The sequence below is a fragment of the Glycine max genome, chromosome 13 (assembly GCF_000004515.6).
Source record: "Glycine max cultivar Williams 82 chromosome 13, Glycine_max_v4.0, whole genome shotgun sequence".
Taxonomy (NCBI): Eukaryota; Viridiplantae; Streptophyta; class Magnoliopsida; order Fabales; family Fabaceae; genus Glycine; species Glycine max.
The window spans coordinates 38,982,975-38,994,295 of record NC_038249.2 but is presented as its reverse complement, the minus strand read 5'-3'; positions in this window follow the sequence as shown (position 1 = coordinate 38,994,295).

Sequence of the window (11,321 nt, the reverse complement as noted above, 5' to 3'; positions counted from 1 at the left end):
TTAATGATATGAACCAAATATTCCCTTGTAAAAAAAAAAAAAAAGAAGATAAGGATGGTTAAAAGATATAAAAATTATTTATTCCTAATAAATTAGAAAAAAAAATCCGCATGAAGTTGGTGATGAAAGAGTAAAATTAGTTTAAACTATGAAATAATGAAAAAGATAATAGAACTTAATCAATAAATAGGGGGCTTCATAAAAAACAAATCAATAGATATGGGAGAGAGAAAAATAAATCTTAAGATGAATTGTTTAGAATGAAAAATAGCTGCATATACCTCAATAGGTGTAGTCTAGTTGGTAACATGTTGAGTTTGTGAAAAAAAATATAGGTTTGATTTCACAAAATGTTTTCTTGAAAAGAAATAAGAAACTTTATGTAATTAAGTTTCAACTAATGATTAATCTTATAATTGATTTAAAAGGCTAAAACTTGTAAAGATATTCATAATTTTAGTAAAAAGTAAAAGATCCTAATTATATTGTTATAAGAAAAAATACATGGAGAAAGAGTATAGTTTGGTTTCACTTGAAAGAAGAAAATTAAAACAAAATCAAAGAGGGTAAAGAAAAAAATGAAACTCTTACAAGTTAGATAGTTATTTCATTACAAACCAATATGAGTTGGATCTATTGATCGATATTGTCTCAAATATAACTATTTTTAAAGGAGAATATAAATAAGCAATAAAAAAATTATTATAAAAATAATATAAAATAACATGATAATTTTTAATTTTACAGTAATATAAAAATTCACACGGTCAGTACATTTAAATTAAATTGTTAATTTATAAAATTAAAATGATTTAAAATTGAATTTATAAACATTCACCTAAAGAATAATTTTATTTAAATTTAAAGCATTGTTATAATATACAAGAAGTTCATATAAAAAATATATATACAAGAAGTTAAAATTAATGGTGTTTTTAATTCCTTAAAATTAATTCGACAAATTAAAATTATTTTTTTAACTTTAAAAATCCCAAATATTGACAAAGAATAAAAAATTATTAGTTTTATACCCTAACTTTAATGGTATAAAAATTGTAAACTTATCTTCAAATATAAATAATAAAAATCTCTTACTTTTTATTTTAAATATAAATAATTTTAACTAACGAAATGTTATTTAATAATATTATTCTCAAAAAATATTTTGTTCAATAGGGTGAAAGACTCTTTTTATGTTTGATAACAAATTTCAATGAGAGACAATTTAAGAAAAATATTACTTTTTAATTAAAAATAACACAATTTATTGAAACTAATTAATATCCTTAACAAGAGTAAAAAATATTCCATTTAAGTTTAATGTTTATGGATTGATAGTGTAAAATAATTTTTATACTATAATCCCGTCATAAATTACCGTTTAAATTATTTTATGATAATTATTTTAAAAGTTAATAAATTTACCATACATAATATATCGTGATTGAATTATATTATAAAAAATTTTACACTATCAATATATAATTTTTGTCATTTTTTCTTTTTCTTACCATCCACATCACAATAACTTTCTTTTAAGATGTGAACTTTAACTTTAAAAGTCTCTTTAAAATGAATGAAAATAGAATGAAAGAAGACTAAGAGAAAAAAAAAACAAATGACTTTTCTTTTGTTTGATTAAAAGAAAGTGGAAGGAAAACAAGAAGAAAAATTTAGTTTTAGAAACAATTTTTGTTTCCTTTTACTTTCCCCTAATTTAAATTTCAAATTTTTATTTTCTTCTTTATTTTTTTTTTCTTTAGTGAGTGGAGGGTAGTTTGGTAAATGAAAGACCATAATTTAGAGGTTTTGCGCCGCTCATGGAGGTTGATATTTTGTAGATGACGTTACTTAAAATCAGTCGTCGTGGGCCCATTTTTCAGTAACGAATGAATCAAGAGGCGACACGTGGGTGGCACTGTTGAAACAAACGAGGCATCACCGCTGTCCCAAGTTAATTTCCAGGTTCCATTCTTGTTCCATAATTTATGTGGTAGAGGCATTGTGGGGTGGTAGATAGAAAAGGAAACGACAAATTATTGTTCAAGAATAAAATAATTCATCACACATTTATGAAATTATTCTCAAACAATTCCAGTCCCTTTCATTTTACATTTTTATAATTTATTATCATATAATAAATGTGGTTATTTATTTTTAAGGGTGAACTAATTTTTAAAGTTTTTATTCAAGTCTTTGTTTATAAAAGTTTCAATTATGAATTACTTTTAACATGGAAAAGTTTATTTAATTTAATATTTAGTATATCTTTGATCATTTTTATCATTTTTTTATTTGTGCATATATGCAAATGGTAAAGTGTAAGACTTGCACAATAACTCATAAAAGTGGGAGACATTGTTTGATATTTTCATTTTATTAAAAACAAAAGAAAAAAAATGGTTTGATGATAATATTTTTTTACCAAAAATATTGTTTTAAAAAACAATGGTTGTGTTTTTGTTTCTAAAACATAAAAGTAGAGAACATGGGCTCATGAACGCACACCTCTACTTGTTTTTGTTCTCATGTTTTGTTTTTAGTTTCCAAATCAATGAAAAACTTTGGAGGTGTTTGATTTGGTTATTTTCTATTTTCATTTTTACTGAAAACAGAAAATAGTGATGAAAATGTGTTTGGTTGAATTTTTAAAAACATTTTTAATGAAAATGAAAACATGAAACAACCAGAAAATGAAAACAATAAAATTTCATTTTCAGTGTTTTAACAGAAACTTCATTTAAGGTAAAATAAAACTGCGGTGACAAAGAATATAATTTTAAGTAAATATAAAAATACAAAAAGACAAGAAGTCAATATATCATAAATTTTTTTAGTATTTTTATTTTATGAAAAAAAAAGTCAAATTAAACATATTTTCAGAATTCTAATCTTTTGAAAATGAAAACAGTTTTCAGAAAATAAAAACAAAAAATGAAAACAGAAAATAAAAATACAAACCAAATACACCCTTAGATATCTATTGTTTTGGTTAATGTCAAATGCTTAAATATCACATAATTAATCTCGACTTGTCACAAGGATGCCATCTTCCTCATTCAGTCCACAATATGATGCTGAGGAACTCTACAACAAAACAGGTCAACTTCCTGTATTTATCAACCATTTAATGTGTTCCGAAAGAATTTTTTTATTTTTATTTTTACTGCATTCCGAAAAAGTTTGAACTATACTATATGTGTTTATATACTGTGTTTTTATTTTTTTCTACTTGCATATATTGTGTTAGAGATATAAATGTGGCTTTATATCTACCCGTTTTTAGGAATGTTCAGGTAACAAAAGGATCATGAAGAAGGTTTCACTTGAAGAAAAATAAGGATCATGAAGTGATTGGGGTTTGATGTGCTTGAGATGCATTGTTAACTATGATCAAATTATAGTATAGATTTTGTTTTTTGGACTGAAGACCTCAGGCCTCTTGATGAATGGAGCTTTTAAGACATTGTGAACAAGGAGTGTGATACTTACAAAAAGACAATTCTCAAGTTAATCAGTGGTAATATTTTTGTCGTAATAATACCTGTAATAAATGCTTACCTACTATATACAATGATTATATTTATAAAATTTCAGATAAGTTTAATTCCTTAACGCGAAATTAGTTTGAGTAAATTTCTCTAAAAATATTTATAGAAAAAAAAGATTTTTTTTCATAAGTTAAAATAAATTTTTTATTAATTAACTATTAGTTAATTTATAGATATTTTCTTTTTTTTAGAAAAACTATATAAAATAATTTCAACAAATTAACTGATGATTAGTTAATTAAAAATTTATTTTAGTTTACGAATAAACTATTTCTTTCTTCTTATTTTTTTAGAAGTATTTTAAAAAAAAATCCATCTAAATAGACCATTTGTCTTTTTATAGTAGCATAATAACTTTACTCAGTACAAGGATATAATTTGATATAATTTAAAATTTTGCATCTGAAGATTCTATATGTCTGACTTCAATGAGCACTATTTAATTTATAGGCTTGGACCCATTATTAGGATTGAGTCTCAAGTCCATGCTAAAATAGGTTCCAACAAATTAATTAGCATAATATTGTTATGCAACATGTTTTAGTAGGTAAGAAAACGCATGACAAATTTATAGGCTCTATGAAAATTTAATTGTTATTTTTCTTACACCAAAAGGAAAAAGGTAGGAAGGCTCTTATTAAGGTGCAGCGTCGGAAATTGGTGTTCACACGTTTAAATTTTAAATCCACATCATGTATTTACCACTAGACTACAAGGGAATTGACTAACCAATAATTTTTTGTTTGAGAAACCAATAATTTAAAGTGATGCAATCTAAGGCGATAAGCACAAAGATTTGAGATAAAAGCTAACTTTTTTTTTCCCCCAAAACATGGATAACTCTATTTTATATTTTTTGTGTATAGGGGCAATGAACCCTGTGTTATTTTGAGGCTACCTTTCCATGAATTATCCTTAGCTTAGCTACATATTGCAGCAAGACATATCTTATCTTTCTTCTACTATTTTTGCTGACGCGACAAATATGTAGCAACATTATCATTCAACTTCACATTCTATTCTAAGGCCTCTAGTAAAATCTTCAATAACCATCAAACAGTGTTTACTAGTAACTTCTACATGTACCCATTCATTTGTCCACTTTCGAACCTCCCTTGATTATTGCACACCATCATAATATAATATCCTAACGAACCCTGCCAAAAGCAGAAGTTCCACCAATCAGTCAATTAAACATAATTGAACACTTTTCTTTTCAATTCAGACAACATAATAAAGATCAAGCCAAAGAAATATTTGTACACTTTTTTTTAATGGTTGGTTTGAATTTGCTTACTTGGAGCAATCGATGCTATCAGAGACGGGAAAGCTGAGGGTGGTGTGGCACATAAGGGGAAGATTTTGTATCTTGGAGGGGCCAATGCTGGTGTCATTCCCTTAACCATAACCTGAATGAGAAGACATAAGATTGATAGAGTGATTAAAAAAAAATCTCAACTTCAATCTCTCTTATTAAAAAAATTAAAAAACTAACTATTAATATTTGACGATAAAAAAAAATAAAATATGACCAGAATGCACCAACACAATTATCTTCTTGAGGGCATAGCATAATTTGGATCCCCCCACCAGGAATTCCAAGCAATTGGGGAAGTACTCAAATATACGCTCACAAGCAGAGACAACAGAGGGAAAAAGTTCTTTTGCCTCACCCATGTGTGATACAATAACCAAACACAGTACTAGGATACGAGTCATAGCCATTGTGCTGGACGTACGAGGTTAATGTTTAGATGGTTTTTTTATTAATTTATAATAATTGAAAACTGCTATTATATTGGTGAATTTGAGTAAAGTTCCATCTAGACTTGAAAGTGTAATGGGTTGATATATTAGTCTTTCCCGTTAAGAAAGTTTTAAAGAAGTCTTTGAAATTTTTAATTACTTTGTTTGAGCCGTACGAAATAAAATTTTCATATCGGTTCTTAGGAGGGTTCCATTGGTTTACCTTTCGTATGAGTTCCTAAATTTAATTTGTTATTTTAATCCTTAAAATTGTCAATATTATCACTTAAGTTATAACTTTTTGAATTAATGTAAGTGACAAATTATATTTTCAAAAGCATTTAAAGTTTTGTTTGATTTGGGGACTAATGTGACAATGCTATATACTTTTAATAAATAAATTAATTGTCCAAGTTACCAACAATGGTATGATAGCAATTTAGTAGGTAACGTATTCCTTAAACATATGTTCAAGAACAAATTACTAAATGGTCGATGATCACCAATTCATAACTCTAACCAAATTCTGAATAACTTACATTAAAGTTTTTATTCTAATCAAATTTTGATTAATTAGAAATCATGAGATCTAGAATCACCTAATAATTTTACATGGTCAGTTATTTGATATTAAAATCCCTGCGTGTAATGAATATTTTTGAAGAAAAGTAAAGTTTTTAAATGGGTTTCTTAAGCTCGAGATATTAGTCTTTCAGTGTTGACAAAGAGGGTGCAGCCATAGACGATACACATGCCAAATTTATGTTCCTTAAAGTCCTCAAAATCATTGAATTATGCACTTTCCCTCAACGTAAGCAAAATGCCATGTAGGCTGTAGTTTGTGCTATAATGCAAATAAATAAAAGCTCCAATTGCTTGCACCAAATGCAACTGCCACTGCAGATTTTTGTAGATTCCGTTAGCCACTGCGCTTTCCATGATTTCCTGAACTGGGCGGGTGGCACAGTTTAGGGGACCATGAAATCATCTTGAACCTGTATCACACGGCAGAGGTATGTGCAGAACATGGAGTCACATATCCCCGAGATTTTGGATCCCAAGCAGCACCAATAATTTAACATTCATACCCAACTTGGCCTATTGTTTGACATTCTTTACTAATAATTCAACGTGAAGACTCAATGATTGAATGCAAGGTAGGCTCATAGGATTTAATAAAACAAAGACAATATTTTGATCTTTACAGGACCAATATTTATATTTATCTTCTTTTCCCTCTTTTGCCATCGCATTGGTTGTGTAGTGGTTATTGTGTTCGGAAGAACAAGACAAGAACCCCTTAACCACTGCATTATGAGTTATATTATAGCGATATGGATATGTATATGTCGGTGATGGTCGGTACACAATAATTCGAGGTTTCTCACTACAAAAACAAGTAGTAATATTTATTACTTTATGTGTGTGTATAAAAAAAAAATAGTATTATTCATTATACTTCAGCTATATAAAATAAATGATCAAGTTGGAAAAGAATATCGTATTATGTACGATGAGATGGTGAATTCGTTCACGTCAAAGAAACTAATCCGATAACTTCATACTTTACAGATTACTTTGGTATGATATTATTCAACTTGAACAAATGATACTTTCTTATGGCGCATGTATAACTGTAAATAGCACATTTAAAATTGAACTATAATGTCCTTTTCTTTAACATATTACATATTTCACACTAATATGACAAAGAATGTCAGGTAGTAAAACTACTTGGATTAACTAGATACAATTGACCACGGATGATGGCATATGGGCACACATTTAATCGGTAGGTATTATGTCTATAGTCAAATTGCCCATAGCGTTTAGCTGATCAGCATGGAATTAACATAAGATTACATGCATTATTGATGAGACAGAGACAAGACCCGAGATGGAGCTAGACACTATTAAAATACTTCATTCATTGTGACTAGGTAGAAAGAATTATAAATTACTGAAACGTATAGAGTTCATAACTCGATGCAATCCAGCGAAAACTGAAAAATCTATGAAAAGAACCGAAAACCGAAATTTTTTTATTGGATTGGGTCTCTTCATAAGCCAACAAAAGGTTTTTCAAGAAAGGATATGAGCTGACAGAAGCGGAGTAACAAATAATATGCAAGTTTGACATTTGCAGGTGAGGAAGCATCCCGCAGAGATCACAACCTCACTACAAAATGTAAATATCTTGTGGACAAAATAGAACATCATCTGCGTATGTTCCCATTTGTCCAGAAATGAGGGGAAAAAATGTAAGTCCACATCAACATTGAAAATGTCTTAATGATTGATCTAGATGCAACTCCAAAGTGCTCATAGTTGACTATTGAAATATTGTTGAGATATTTAGTATAATAGGGAAACATTGTCCATTTAAGAAAATTTTGTTTTCTTGTTTCTGTAGATAGATTATTCTAATCCTTGATTCTAGTCCCTAGATTTATGAGATTAATTCTCTCAACCTTGTATGTAGATATGATGCTGTTGTTATCGAATAAAATCATTCTTTAGTCTCTTCATGTATTGAGATTTCACATTAATTACATATATGGATAAAGAAAAAACAGATACGATTAAAGAAAAAATACGGGTTTGGAAACTTTGAAGATTTGAACAATTCTTTTCTCACAAGTTAACTTTTAAATTGAATTATGCTCAAATTAAAGATAATATTAAAATTTATCGTAAATTTGATATTGAATCATGTTAAACTTTACTAGATAGATAATAATTAAACTTGTTATTTGCTAATAGTTGTTATCACTCTTAAGTGACTCAATTTTTTTAAGAAAGAGAAATACTAACGACATATATTTTGATATTTTCTTTTGGATGTTTTTTTTGTAATTGATTATAATTTATTGAAAATCAATAATTTTGATAAATTTTTCTTCTCATTTAATATAAATCAGAAAAAAAATTAATTGAGAAACAAAACCTATCAAAATTAATGATTTTCAATAAATCTTAATTAATCACAGAGTTACTAGCATTTCTCTTCTAAAAAATTATGATACGTAAGGGATAGATGCACAGAAATATGATAAAATGTAAGAGATTCAAGTCTTTATATACCATCTTAATCCCATGATTACCACTAAGTTTACACAGCGCAACATCCAATTTTATGCTTGCCTAAAAGCTCACACCAACACAGAATGGATATGAATCCTCTGAAGTTAAAAATGAACTGCATCCAAGGATTATACGAATGAATGTAGCACTGAATTCGGTTTGGTTATCATGGGGCTGTAAAATGACCCAACACTTTAAGCCCAAAATTAAGAGCCCATAGATAAAGTGGGTTCAGTTATAATAGCCCGCATTTAAGTGGGTTGCAAAATAAGTCGACTGGCGTTTCATCAATTTGTAAGTAGTGTATTTTATCTTTTTTGTTTTTATTTTAATAACAACAAGTACTTTTAAAAAAGTTAGTAACACATTATTTAATATACTATAATATACTACTATTAATTAAAATTCATTCAACACTATAAAATTATGAGTGAGACTCAATTAAAAAGTGAGAGTCACAAAATTTTTTATTTTTTAATATATTTTAATTTTATCATAAAAAATTTATAACAACTCACATATTATTTAACTAATTGAGTTAGATTTTTTTTCATAACTAATAACGAAGAGGATGTTAAAAATATGTTAATAACATTTATTTTTAAATTATTGATTTTTTTATTTAAAAAATTACTTATACCATAAATTAATTTTCAAAATAAAAAATTAATCAAATGCTTTTAACCTTCTTTTTTTTTTCTTTCCAACACGTTATAGTTGTGAAATGTGAACAAAGAATAAGAAGCAATCCTTGAGTATCTTTACCTCCCTCAGCCTCACACATATGTAGCAATCCTTGAGTATCTTTACCTCCCTCAGCCTCACACATATGTTTTCTGTGCACCACATTTTCTTTGAGGAATGAATCCCACCTTACCGAAGGTTCTGGCCGCGGCGCTTTCATCTGTCGTTGAAAAAGTGTGTGGTCTATACACTGGCTACTACCTTTTCTTGAAAAAGTGTGTGGTCTATACACTGGCTACTACCTTTTCTTTTTTTCGTTTGGTCGTTCATAAAACATAAGTATTTTTTAAATTACAGTAAAAAAATTTCCCCTTCATAAAAAAAATCCCCTAACTTTTTACGCATATAAAATTTATACTATTTAATTTTTAGCATTTGATATAAAATTATGATTTTAAAAGAAATGATTTTTTTTATGAAAATATTAATGAAATAAATTATACAATTTTAACTTTTTTTGTCTTAATACTTTAGTTTATTAAAAAAATGATTAATCCGAAGTTTAAGAAAAGAAAAAATAAAACACGTAATTTGATTATTTGTTGCAGGGATTTCGTTGTTGGTTTATGGGTGTTGTGAATTCAATTTCTAGTGATTTTTAATGGCACGTGGTGACATTTAACAAAAGAATTGCTAGTTGCCAACAAGGAATGATCCTAAGAGATAGGTGGTGTGTCAGTATGATACCGCGTGCCATGCTCAATCAATTCTTCTGACAATTATTATATTTTGGCTTACTCTCATCCAAGCATGAACCAACACACATGCAACACATCTACAAGACTTTTTTTTTTATTTTATTCAACAAGATATTCCTACGGCCAAAAACCATAAAGTATCATAGCCAGCAATTTTTTTTTTTTTTTAAAAAAAAAACTATAGCCAGGAATCAAATATGTTTAAAGAGCTCAAATTATTTATCATTTGTCACACCTTTTTATTAGATTTTTAATTTATATAAGATAATGTCAAAAACATTAAAAAAGAATCACGAAATCTCGTGCCAAAATTAAAGCATAATTACATTTTTCATCTTCTAATTATTAATATAATTTTGAAATTTTGGTGTTTGAATTTTTAATTATATTATTTGAATCACGTGTATCCCCTTATTTGTCATTATGATCATTTGTTCTCAACGATTAAATATCATCTAACCGAATATGTTACTGAGACATTGATCAATGGCGTGATACTTGATATTATGATGACTAATTTAACATATTAATTAATGTAAAAATTATAAATTTAATCTTCCAAGAAGTATTATAACTATGTAATTTTAATATTTCATGTCTCAATTAAAAATATTGACATGATAAACCAAAATGAAAACAAGTTAAGGAAGAGTGTTGAAGGTTAGATTCAAAGTCCCACTTAACACTCCAAAGCTTATAGATACATTCATAAATTAGGAATAAAAATCGCACAATTATAAAACTTAAAAAATAAAAAATATTAAATGAGGTCAATTATCATATCATATGTCATAGATCAATATTATATCAACAAATTTTATTAAATTATTAATAATTAACCGTTTGAAGAACTTGATTTTAAATATAAAATATGTAAGCGATTTAAATAATACAATTGAAAACTAAGAGTTAAAATTGCACGATTATAACTTTTGGGAGATTACAAGAACAATGAAATTTACACATTCCATAATGTAGTCGAAATATAGTACTATAATTTACACACAATTTATACAAGACTAATATGTTGTTTAATGATACAATTTATAGATATTATTAATAAAATCTTTGATAAAAAATAAAAGAGAGAAAAATAAAATGTAGAAGCTATTATTAATAGTTTCTGTTAGGCAAATCAAATACCGGCGGTCGGCAGACATTTACACACGTGTATAAGTTAGTTATAACTTTATGTGAACAGATATGACGATAAAATTATTTACTAATTTAGTGTATAATTGAATACTTTTTTCATAAATATAAATTGCCTTAAAATTTAGGGTTGGTTTGATTTGTTTAAAGTATGATATTCGACATGTAAAAAAAATATATGGAATAAAGACACAAGTTATTAGATATTTTTTATTTGATAAATAATACGAGTAAAATATAAAATTTATTAAAATACTTAATATTAATTATCTTAATATAATTTATTAGAATAAAGTAGAAAAATTAGAATAAAAAATATAATATTTTATTTTTAAAATGATTACAG